Source organism: Hemitrygon akajei, chromosome 13 (genome assembly GCF_048418815.1).
Source record: "Hemitrygon akajei chromosome 13, sHemAka1.3, whole genome shotgun sequence".
NCBI classification, from domain to species: domain Eukaryota; kingdom Metazoa; phylum Chordata; class Chondrichthyes; order Myliobatiformes; family Dasyatidae; genus Hemitrygon; species Hemitrygon akajei.
Window position 1 is genome coordinate 12,274,675 of NC_133136.1, and position 14,215 is coordinate 12,288,889.

Sequence of the window (14,215 nt, forward strand, 5' to 3'; positions counted from 1 at the left end):
GGACACAGAGCCGGGAATCTCGTCGACATAGTATACAGTACACAGAGCCTGGACTCATTTTTGACGCAGGCGACAGGACACTGACCAGGACTCTTTGTTGGACACAGGACACCGAACCAGGCCTCTTCGTTGGACTCAGGAAACAGAGCCGGATATCTTCGTCGACTTAGGATACAGTATACAGAGCCGGGACCCTTCTTTGACTTTGGAGACAGGACATCGAACCAGGACTCTTCGTTGGACAGAGGACACCGAAATAGGACACTTCGTGGGACACAGGAAACAGAGCCGGGACTCTTCGTGCGACACAGGAAACAGAGCCGGGAATCTTCGTTATGATACAGTACACAGAGCCGGGTCTCATTTTTGACATAGGAGACAGGACAGAGAACCGGGACTCTTCGTTGGACACAGGAATACTGGACAGAGAGCCGGGAATCTTTGTTGATATAGGATACAGTACACAGAGCTCGGACTCTGTTTTAACATAGGATACTTTTACATAGCCGGGACTCTTCGTTGGACTCAGGACACAGAATCGGGACTCTTCATTGGGAACAGGACACAGAACCCGTACACTTCGTTTGACATAGGGCAGAGAGCCTGGAATCTTCGTCGACATAGGATACAGTACACCGAACCAGGACTCTTCGTTGGACACAGGACACAGAAGCGGGATTCTTCATCTTACATCGGACACAGAAACGTGTCTCTTCATTGGACACATGACATAGAACTCGGATTCTTCGTTGGACACAGAACACAGAGCCGGGAATCTTTGACGACATAGGATACAGTACACAGAGCCAGGGCTCTTTTTTAACATAGGATACTGTTACAGAGACGTGACTCTTCGTTGGACACAGGACACCTAACCAGGACTCTTCGTTGGACACAGGGCACGGAGCCGGGATGCTTCTTGGACTCAGGAAGACGTCTTGGGGACAGGACACAGTGCCGAGACTCTTGTTTGAGATAGTAGACAGGACACAGAGCTGGGCCTATTCCTCGGTCAAAGTACAGAGAACCAAGACTCTTCTTTGGACACAGGACATATAACTGGGACTCTTCGTAGGACACAGGACACAGAAGCGGGATTCTTCTTTGACACTGGAGACAGGATACCGAACCAGGGCTCTTCGTTGGACACAGGACACCTAACCAGGACTCTTCGTTGGACACAGGGCATGGAGCCGGGATGCTTCTTGGACTCAGGAAGACGTCTTGGGGACAGGACACAGTGCCGAGACTCTTGTTTGAGATAGTAGACAGGACACAGAGCTGGGCCTATTCCTTGGTCAAAGGACAGAGAACCAGGACTCTACGTTGGACACAGGAGACATAACTGGGACTCTTCGTTGGACACAGGACACAGAAGCGGGATTCTTCATCTTACATCGGACACAGAAACGTGTCTCTTCATTGGACACATGACATAGAACTCGGATTCTTCGTTGGACACAGGACACAGAGCCGGGAATCTTTGTTGATATAGGATACAGTACACAGAGCTCGGACTCTTTTTTAACATAGGATACTGTTACAGAGCCGGGACTCTTCGTTGGACACAGGACACAGAAGCGGAATTCTTCTTCTTACATCGGACACAGAAACGTGTCTCTTCACTGGACACATGACATAGAACTCGGATTCTTTGTTGGACACAGGACACAGAGCCGGGACTCTTTGTTGGACACAGGGCACGGAGCCGGGATGCTTCTTGGACTCAGGAAGTCATCTTGAGTACAGGACACAGTACCGAGACTCTTGTTTGAGATAGTAGACAGGACACAGAGCTGGGACTATTCCTTGTTCACAGGACAGAGAACCAGGACTCTTCGTTGGACACAGGACACATACCTGGGACTCTTCATTGGACACAGGACACAGATGCGAGATTCTTCGTTTTATATCGGACACAGAAAAGGGTCTCTTCACAGGACACAGGTCACAGAGCCGGGACTCTTATTTGACATTGGAGACAGGATACCGAACCAGGGCTCTTCGTTTGACACAGGACACATAACCGGGATTCTTCGTTGGACACAGGACACAGAAGCGGGATTCTTCATTTTATATCGGACACAAAAACGGGTCTCTTCACAGGACAGAGAACACAGAGCCAGGACTCTTCGTTGGACACAGTACGCAGAGCCGTGAGTATTCTTGGATACAAGGCACAGAGCTGGGAATCTTTCTCGACAAAATGTACAGTACACAGAGCCGGGACTCTTCTTTGACATAGAAGACAGGACACCGAACCAGGACTATTCGTTGGGCACAGGACACATAACTGGGACACTTCATTCGACATATGACACAGAAGCGGGATTCTTTGTTGGACTTAGGACACTGAAACGGGTCTCTTCATTGCACACAAGACACAGAAACCGGATTCTTCGTAGGATACAGGACACAGAGCCGGGAATCTTCGTTGACATAGGATATAGTACACAGAGCCAGGATTTTTTTTTTGACATAGGAGACAGGACACCTAACCAGGACTCTTCGTTGGACACAGGACACCGAACCAGAACTCTTCTTTGGACACAGTACACCGAACCAGGACTCTTCGTTGGACACAGGAAACAGAGCCGGGATGTTTCTTGGACTCATGAATCGTCCTGGGGACAAGACACAGTGCCGAGACTCTTCTTTGACATAGGAGACCAGAAGCAGAGCTGGGACTCTTCCTTGGTCACAGGACAGAGAACCAGGACTCTTCGTTGGACACAGGACACATAACTGGGACACTTCATTGGACACAGGACACGGAAGCGGGATTCTTCGTTGGATACAGGACAGAGAGCCGGCAATCTTTCTCGATATAGGATACAGTACACAGAGCCGGGTATCTTCTTTGACATTGGAGACAGGACACCGAAGCAGGTCTCTTCGTTGGAAACAGGACACCGAACCAGGACTCATTGTTGGACACAGGACACAGAAGTGAGATTCTTCGTCTTACATCGGATACAGAAACGGGTCTCTTCACTGGACACGGGACACAGAGCCGGGACTCTTCTTTGACATTGGAAACAGGATACCGAACCAGGGCTCTTCGTTGGACACAGGACACATAACTGGGATTCTTCATTGGACACAGGACACAGAAGCAGTATTCTTCGTTGGACATCGGACACAAAGCCGGGAATCTCGACGACATAGGATACAGTACACAGAGCCTGGACTCATTTTTGACACAGGAGACAGGACACTGACCAGGACTCTTCGTTGGACACAGGACACCGAACCAGGACTCTGCGTTGGACTCAGGACAGCGAACCAGGACTCTTCATTGGACACAGGTAACAGAGCCGGATATCTTCGTCGACATAGGATACAGTATACAGAGCCGGGACTCTTCGTTGACATTGGAGACAGGACATCGAACCAGGACTCTTCATTGGACAGAGGACACCGAAATAGGACTCTTCGTGGGACACATGAAACATAGCCGACAACCTTCGTTGACATACGATACAGTACTCACAGCCGGGACTCATTTTTGACATAGGAGACAGGACACAGAACCGGGATTCTTTGTTGGGCACAGGAATACAGGACAGAGAGCCGGAAATCTTTGTTGATATAGGATACAGTACACAGAGCTCGGACTCTTCTTTAACATTGGATACTGTTACAGAGCTGGGAGTCTTCGTTGGACTCAGGACACAGAGTCAGGACTCTTCATTGGGAACAGGACACAGAACCCGTACTCTTCGTTTGACATAGGGCAGAGAGCCGGGAATCTTCGTCGACATGGCATACAGTACACAGATCAGGGACTCTTCGTTGGACACATTACACAGAGCCGTGAGTATTCTTGGATACAGGACACAGAGCCGGGAATCTTTCTCGACAAAATGTACAGTACACAGAGCCGGGACTCTTCTTTGACATAGGAGACAGGATACCGAACCAGGACTATTCGTTGGACACAGGACACATAACTGGGATACTTCGTTCGACACAGGACACAGAAGAGCGATTCTTCATTCGACTTAGGACACAGAAACTTGTCTCTTCACTGCACACAAGGCACAGAAACCGGATTCTTCGTCAGATACAGAACACAGAGCCGGGAATCTTCGTTGACATAAGTTATAGTACACAGAGCCAGGATTTTTTTTTTGACATTGGAGACAGGACACCTAGCCAGGACACTTCGTTGGACACAAGACAGAGAAGCGGGATTCTTCGTTGGATACAGGACACAGAGCCGGCAATCTTTCTCGATATAGGACACAGTACACAGAGCCGGGTCTCTTCTTTGACATTGGAGACAGGACACCGAACCAGGTCCCTTCGTTGGACACAGGACACAGAAGCGGAATTCTTCTTCTTACATCGGACACAGAAACGTGTCTCTTCATTGGACACATGACATAGAACTCGGATTCTTCATTGGACACAGGCCACAGAGCCGGGACTCTTTGTTGGACACAGGGCATGGAGCCGGGATGCTTCTTGGACTCAGGAAGTCGTCTTGGGTACAGGACACAGTACCGAGACTCTTGTTTGAGATAGTAGACAGGACTCAGAGCTGTGACTATTCCTTGTTCACAGGACAGAGAACCAGGACTCTTCGTTGGACACAGGACACATACCTGGGACTCTTCGTTGGACACAGGACACAGATGCGAGATTCTTCGTTTTATATCGGACACAGAAAAGGGTCTCTTCACAGGACACAGGACACAGAGCCGGGACTCTTCTTTGACATTGGAGACAGGATACCGAACCAGGGCTCATTGTTTGACACAGGAAACATAACTGGGATTCTTCGTTGGACACAGGACACAGAAGCGGGATTCTTCATTTTATATCGGACACAGAAACGGGTCTCTTCACAGGACAGAGAACACAGAGCCAGGACTCTTCATTGGACACAGTACGCAGAGCCGTGAGTATTCTTGGATACAGGACACAGAGCCGGGAATCTTTCTCGACAAAATGTACAGTACACAGAGCCGGGACTCTTCTTTGACATAGGAGACAGGACACCGAACCAGGACTATTCGTTGGGCACAGGACACATAACTGGGACACTTCATTCGACATACGACACAGAAGCGGGATTCTTTGTTGGACTTAGGACACTGAAACGGGTCTCTTCATTGCACACAAGACACAGAAACCGGATTCTTCGTAGGATACAGGACACAGAGCCGGGAATCTTCGATGACATAGGATATAGTACACAGAGCCAGGATTTTTTTTTGACATAGGAGACAGGACACCTAACCAGGACTCTTCTTTGGACACAGGACACCGAACCAGGACTCTTCGTTGGACACAGGAAACGGAGCCGGGATGTTTCTTGGACTCATGAATCGTCCTGGGGACAAGACACAGTGCCGAGACTCTTCTTTGACATAGGAGACCAGAAGCAGAGCTGGAACTCTTCCTTGGTCACAGGACAGAGAACCAGGACTCTTTGTTGGACACAGGACACATAACTGGGACACTTCATTGAACACAGGACACAGAAGCGGGATTCTTCGTTGGATACAGGACAGAGAGCCGGCAATCTTTCTCGATATAGGATACAGTACACAGAGCCAGGTATCTTCTTTGACATTGGAGACAGGACACCGAAGCAGGTCTCTTCGTTGGAAACAGGACACCGAACCAGGACTCATTGTTGGACACAGGACACAGAAGCGAGATTCTTCGTCTTACATCGGATACAGAAACGGGTCTCTTCACTGGACACGGGACACAGAGCCGGGACTCTTCTTTGACATTGGAAACAGGATGCCGAACCAGGGCTCTTCGTTGGACACAGGACACATAACTGGGATTCTTCATTGGACACAGGACACAGAAGCAGTATTCTTCGTTGGACATCGGACACAAAGCCGGGAATCTCGACGACATAGGATACAGTACACAGAGCCTGGACTCATTTTTGACACAGGAGACAGGACACTGACCAGGACTCTTCGTTGGACACAGGGCACCGAACCAGGACTCTGCGTTGGACTCAGGACAGCGAACCAGGACTCTTCATTGGACACAGGTAACAGAGCCGGATATCTTCGTCGACATAGGATACAGTATACAGAGCCGGGACTCTTCGTTGACATTGGAGACAGGACATCGAACCAGGACTCTTCATTGGACAGAGGACACCGAAATAGGACTCTTCGTGGGACACATGAAACATAGCCGAGAACCTTCGTTGACATACGATACAGTACTCACAGCCGGGACTCATTTTTGACATAGGAGACAGGACACAGAACCGGGACTCTTTTTTGACACAGGATACTGTAACAGAGCCGGGACTCTTCGTTCGACACAGGACACCTAACCAGGACTCTTCGTTGGACACAGGGCACGGAGCCGGGATGCTTCTTGGACTCAGGAAGTCGTCTTGGTGACAGGACACAGTGCCGAGACTCTTGTTTGAGATAGTAGACAGGACACAGAGCTGGGACTATTCCTTGGTCAAAGGACAGAGAAACAGGACTCTTCGTTGGACAAAGGACACAGAGGCGAGATTCTTCGTTTTATATCGGACACAGAAACGGGTCTGTTCACTGGACACAGGACACAGAAGCGGGATTCTTCGTTGCACATTGGACACAGAGCCGGGAATCTCGTCGAGATAGGATACAGTACACAGAGCCTGGACTCATTTTTGACACAGGGGACAAGACACCGACCAGGACTCTCTGTTGGACAGAGGACACGGAACCAGGACTCTTCGTTGGACTGAGGACACCGAACCAAATCTCTTCGTTGGACACAGGAGACAGAGCCCGGGTGCTTCTTGGACTCAGGAAGTCGTCTTGGGGACAGGACACAGTGCCGAGACTCTTCTTTGACAGAGGAGACAGGACACAGATCCGGGAATCTCATCAACATAGGATACAGTACACAGAGCCTGGACTCATTTTTGACACAGGAGACAAAACACCGACCAGGACTCTCTGTTCGACAGAGGACACCGAGCCAGGACTCTTCGTTGGACACAGGAGACATAACCGGGACACTTTGTTCGACACAGGACACAGAAGCGGGATTCTTTGCTGCACACAAGACACAGAAACCAGATTCTTCGTAGGATACAGGACACAGAGTCGGGAATCTTCGTTGACATTGGAGACAGGACATTGAACCAGGACTCTTCGTTGGACAGAGGACAGCGAAATAGGACTCTTCGTGGGACACAGGAAACGGAGCCGGGAATCTTCTTTGAGATAGGATACAGTACACAGAGCTCGGAATCTTTTTTAACATAGGATACTGTTACAGAGCCGGGACTCTTCGTTGGACTCAGGACACAGAACCGGGACTCTTCATTGGGAACAGGACACAGAAACCGTACTCTTCATTTGACATAGGGCAGAGAGCCGGGAATCTTCGTCGACATAGGATACAGTACACAGAACAGGGACTCTTCGTTGGACAGAGGACACAGAGCCAGGACTCTTCGTTGGACACAGGACACAGAACCGCGATTCTCCTCTTACATCAGACACAGAAACGTGTCTCTTCATTGGACACACGACATAGAACTCGGATTCTTCGTTGGACACAGGACACAGAGCCGGGAATCTTTGACAACATACGATACAGTACACAGAGCCAGGACTCTTTTTTGACATAGGATACTGTTACAGAGCCGGGACTCTTTGTTGAACACAGGGCACGGAGCTGGGATGATTCTTGGACTCAGGAAGTCGTCTTGGGTACAGGACACAGTGCCAAGACTCTTGTTTGAGATAGTAGACAGGACATCGAGCTGGGACTATTCCTTGGTCAAAAGACAGAGAACCAGGACTCTTCGTTGGACACAGGACACATAACTGGGACTCTTCGTTGGACACAGGACACAGATGCGAGATTCTTCATTTTATATCAGACACAGAAACGGGTCTCTTCACAGGACACAGGACACAGAGCCAGGAGTATTCTTGGATACAGGACACAGAGCCGGGACTCTTCTTTGACACTGGAGACAGGATACCGAACCAGGGCTCTTCGTTTGACACAGGACACATAACTGGGACTCTTCGTTGGACACAGGACACAGAAGCGGGATTCTTCGTTGGACATCGGACACAGAGCCGGGAATCTCGTCGAGATAGGATACAGTACACAGAGCCTGGACTCATTTTTGACACAGGGGACAAGACACCGACCAGGACTCTCTGTTGGACAGAGGACACGGAACCAGGACTCTTCGTTGGACTGAGGACACCGAACCAAATCTCTTCGTTGGACACAGGAGACAGAGCCCGGGTGCTTCTTGGACTCAGGAAGTCGTCTTGGGGACAGGACACAGTGCCGAGACTCTTCTTTGACAGAGGAGACAGGACACAGATCCGGGAATCTCATCAACATAGGATACAGTACACAGAGCCTGGACTCATTTTTGACACAGGAGACAAAACACCGACCAGGACTCTCTGTTCGACAGAGGACACCGAGCCAGGACTCTTCGTTGGACACAGGAGACATAACCGGGACACTTTGTTCGACACAGGACACAGAAGCGGGATTCTTTGCTGCACACAAGACACAGAAACCAGATTCTTCGTAGGATACAGGACACAGAGTCGGGAATCTTCGTTGACATTGGAGACAGGACATTGAACCAGGACTCTTCGTTGGACAGAGGACAGCGAAATAGGACTCTTCGTGGGACACAGGAAACGGAGCCGGGAATCTTCTTTGAGATAGGATACAGTACACAGAGCTCGGAATCTTTTTTAACATAGGATACTGTTACAGAGCCGGGACTCTTCGTTGGACTCAGGACACAGAACCGGGACTCTTCATTGGGAACAGGACACAGAAACCGTACTCTTCATTTGACATAGGGCAGAGAGCCGGGAATCTTCGTCGACATAGGATACAGTACACAGAACAGGGACTCTTCGTTGGACAGAGGACACAGAGCCAGGACTCTTCGTTGGACACAGGACACAGAACCGCGATTCTCCTCTTACATCAGACACAGAAACGTGTCTCTTCATTGGACACACGACATAGAACTCGGATTCTTCGTTGGACACAGGACACAGAGCCGGGAATCTTTGACAACATACGATACAGTACACAGAGCCAGGACTCTTTTTTGACATAGGATACTGTTACAGAGCCGGGACTCTTTGTTGAACACAGGGCACGGAGCTGGGATGATTCTTGGACTCAGGAAGTCGTCTTGGGTACAGGACACAGTGCCAAGACTCTTGTTTGAGATAGTAGACAGGACATCGAGCTGGGACTATTCCTTGGTCAAAAGACAGAGAACCAGGACTCTTCGTTGGACACAGGACACCGAACCAGGAATCTTCGTTGGACACAGTACACCGAACCACGTCTCTTCGTTGGACACAGGACACATAACTGGGACTCTTCGTTGGACACAGGGCACAGATGCGAGATTCTTCGTTTTATATCGGATACAGAAACGGGTCTCTTCACTGGACACAGGACACAGAGCCGGGACTCTTCTTTGACATTGGAAACAGGATACCGAACCAGGGCTCTTCGTTGAACACAGGACACAGAAGCGGTATTCTTCGTTGGACATCGGACACAGAGCCGGGAATCTCGACGACATAGGATACAATACACAGAGCCTGGACTCATTTTTGACACAGGAGACAGGACACTGACCAGGACTCTTCGTTGGACACAGGACACCGAACCAGGACTCTGCGTTGGACTCAGGACAGCGAACCAGGACTCTTCGTTGGACAGCGGACACTGAAATAGGATTCTTCGTGGGACACAGGAAACATAGCCGGGAACCTTCGTTGAGATACGATACAGTACTCAGAGCCGGGACGCATTTTTGACATAGGAGACAGGACACAGAACCGGGACTCTTTGTTGGGCACAGGAATACAGGACAGAGAGCCGGGAATCTTTGTTGATATAGGATACAGTACACAGAGCTCGGACTCTTTTTTAACATAGGATACTGTTACAGAGCCGGGACTCTTCGTTGGACACAGGACACAGAGCCAGGACTCTTCGTTGGACACAGGACTCAAAACTGGGACTATTCGTTCGACACAGGACACAGAGCCGGCAATCTTTCTCGTCATAGGATACAGTACACAGAGCTGGGTCTCTTCTTTGACTTTGGAGACAGGATACTGAACCAGGACTCTTCGTTGGACACAGGAAACAGAGCCAGATATCTTCGTCGTCATAGGATACAGTATACAGAACCGGGACTCTTCTTTGACATTGGAGACAGGACATCGAACCGGGACTCTTCGTTGGACACAGGAATACTGGACAGAGAGCCGGGAATCTTTGTTGATATAGGATACAGTACACAGAGCTCGGACTCTTTTTTAACATAGGATACTGTTACAGAGCCGGGACTCTTCGTTGGACACAGGACACAGAACCAGGACTCTTCGTTGGACAGAGGACACCGAAATAGGACTCTTCGTGGGACACAGGAAACGGAGCCGGGAATCTTCATTGAGATAGGATACAGTACACAGAGCTTGGAATCTTTTTTAACATAGGATACTGTTACAGAGCCGGGACTCTTCGTTGGATTCAGGACACAGAACCGGGACTCTTCATTGGGAACAGGACACAGAACCCGTACTCTTCATTTGACATAGGGCAGAGAGCCGGGAATCTTCGTCGACATAGGATACAGTACACAGAACAGGGACTCTTCGTTGGACAGAGGACACAGAGCCAGGACTCTTCGTTGGACACAGGACACAGAACCGCGATTCTCCTCTTACATCAGACACAGAAACGTGTCTCTTCATTGGACACACGACATAGAACTCAGATTCTTCGTTGGACACAGGACACAGAGCCGGGAATCTTTGACAACATACGATACAGTACACAGAGCCAGGACTCTTTTTTAACATAGGATACTGTTACAGAGCCAGGACTCTTCTTTGGACTCAGGACACAGAATCGGGACTCTTCATTGGGAACAGGACACAGAACCCGTACTCTTCGTTTGACAAAGGGCAGAGAGCTGGGAATCTTCGTCGACATAGGAGACAGGAGACAGAACCGGGACTCTTTGTTGGGCACAGGAATACAGGACAGAGAGCCGGGAATCTTTGTTGATATAGGATACAGTACACAGAGCTCGGACTCTTTTTTAACATAGGATACTGTTACAGAGCCGGGACTCTTCGTTGGACACAGGACACAGAGCCAGGACTCTTCGTTGGACACAGGACTCAAAACTGGGACTATTCGTTCGACACAGGACACAGAGCCGGCAATCTTTCTCGTCATAGGATACAGTACACAGAGCTGGGTCTCTTCTTTGACTTTGGAGACAGGATACTGAACCAGGACTCTTCGTTGGACACAGGAAACAGAGCCAGATATCTTCGTCGTCATAGGATACAGTATACAGAACCGGGACTCTTCTTTGCCATTGGAGACAGGACATCGAACTGGGACTCTTCGTTGGACACAGGAATACTGGACAGAGAGCCGGGAATCTTTGTTGATATAGGATACAGTACACAGAGCTCGGACTCTTTTTTAACATAGGATACTGTTACAGAGCCAGGACTCTTCTTTGGACTCAGGACACAGAATCGGGACTCTTCAATGGGAACAGGACACAGAACCCGTCCTCTTCGTTTGACAAAGGGCAGAGAGCTGGGAATCTTCGTCGACATGGGATACAGTACACAGAACAGGGACTCTTCATTGGACATACAACACAGTGCCAGTACTCTTCGTTGGACACAGTACACAGAGCCGTGAGTATTCTTGGATACAGGACACAGAGCCGGGAACCTTTCTGGACAAAATGTACAGTACACAGAGCCGGGACTCTTCTTTGACATAGGAGACAGGACACAGAACCGGGAGTATTCGTTGGGCACTGGACACATAACTGGGATACTTCATTCGACACAGGACACAGAAGTGGGATTCTTTGTTGGACTTAGGACACTGAAACGGGTCTCTTCATTGCACACAAGACACAGAAACCGGATTCTTCGTAGGATACAGGACACAGAGCCGGAAATCTTCGTTGACATAGGATATAGTACACAGAGCCAGGATTTTTTTTTTGACATAGGAGACAGGACACCTAACCAGGACTCTTCGTTGGACACAGGACACCGAACCAGAACTCTTCGTTGGACACAGGACACCGAACCAGGACTCTTCGTTGGACACAGGGCACGGAGCCGGGATGCTTCTTGGACTCAGGAAGTCGTCTTGGGTACAGGACACAGTGCCAAGACTCTTGTTTGAGATAGTAGACAGGACACAGAGCTGGGACTATTCCTTGGTCAAAAGACAGAGAACCAGGACTCTTCGTTGGACACAGGACACATAACTGGGACTCTTCATTCGACACAGGGCACAGATGCGAGATTCTTCATTTTATATCGGATACAGAAACGGGTCTCTTCACTGGACACAGGACACAGAGCCGGGACAATTCTTTGACATTGGAAACAGGATACCGAACCAGGGCTCTTCGTTGGACAGAGGACGCATAACTGGAATTCTTCGTTGGACACAGGACACAGATGCGGTATTCTTCGTTGGACATCGGACACAGAGCCGGGAATCTCGTCGACATAGGATACAGTACACAGAGCCTGGACTCATTTTTGACACAGGAGACAGGACACTGACCAGGACTCTTCGTTGGACACAGGACACCGAACCAGGACTCTGCGTTGGACTCAGGACAGCGAACCAGGTCTCTTCGTTGGACACAGGAAAAAGAGCCGGATATGTTCGTCGACATAGGATACAGTATATAGAGCCTGGACCCTTCTTTGACATTGGAGATAGGATATTGAACCAGGACTCTTCGTGGGACGCAGGAAACATAGCCGGGAACCTTCGTTGAGATACGATACAGTACTCAGAGCCGGGACTCATTTTTGACATAGGAGACAGGACACAGAACCGGGACTCTTTGTTGGGCACAGGAATACAGGACAGAGAGCCGGGAATCTTTGTTGATATAGGATACAGTACACAGAGCTCGGACTCTTTTTTAACATAGGATACTGTTACAGAGCCAGGACTCTTCTTTGGACTCAGGACACAGAATCGGAACTCTTCATTGGGAACAGGACACAGAACCCGTACTCTTCGTTTGACAAAGGGCAGAGAGCTGGGAATCTTCGTCGACGTGGGATACAGTACACAGAACAGGGACTCTTCGTTGGACAGAGAACACAGAGCCAGGACTCTTCGTTGGACACAGGACACTGAAGCGGGATTCTTCGTCTTACATGGGACACAGAAATGTGTCTCTTCATTGGACACATGACATAGAACTCGGATTCTTCGTTGGACACAGGACACAGAGCCGGGAATCTTTGACGACATAGGATACAGTACACAGAGCCAGGACTCTTTTTTCACATAGGATACTGTTACAGAGCCGGGACTCTTCGTTGGACACAGGACACCTAACCAGGACTCTTCGTTGGACACAGGGCACGGAGCCGGGATGCTTCTTGGACTCAGGAAGTCATCTTGGGGACAGGACACAGTGCCGAGACTCTTCTTTGAGATAGTAGACAGGACACAGAGCTGGGACTATTCCTTGGTCAGAGGACAGAGAACCAGGACACTTTGTTGGGCACAGGACACATGACTGGGACTCTTCGTTGGACACAGGATACAGAGGCGAGATTCTTCGTTTTATATCGGACACAGAAACAGGTCTCTTCACTGGACACAGGACACAGAAGCGGGATTCTTCGTTGGACATCGGACACAGAGCCGGGAATCTCGTCGAGATAGGATACAGTACACAGAGCCTGGACTCATTTTTGACACAGGAGACAGGACACTGACCAGGACTCTTCGTTGGACAGAGGTCACCGAACCAGGACTCTTCGTTGGACTCAGAAAACAGAGCCCGATATCTTCGTCAACATAGGATACAGTATACAGAGCCGGGACTCTTCTTTGACATTGGAAACAGGACATCGAACCAGGACTCTTCATTGGACAGAGGACACCGAAATAGGACTCTTCGTGGGACACAGGAAACAGAGCTGGGAATCTTCGTTCAGATTCGATACGGTACACAGAGCCAGGACTCATTTTTGACATAGGAAACAGGACACAGCACCGGGACGCTTCGTTGGACAGAGGAATACAGAACAGAGAGTCGGGAATCTTTGTTGATATAGGATACAGTACACAGAGCTCAGACTCTTTTTTAACATAGGATACTGTTACAGAGCCAGGACTC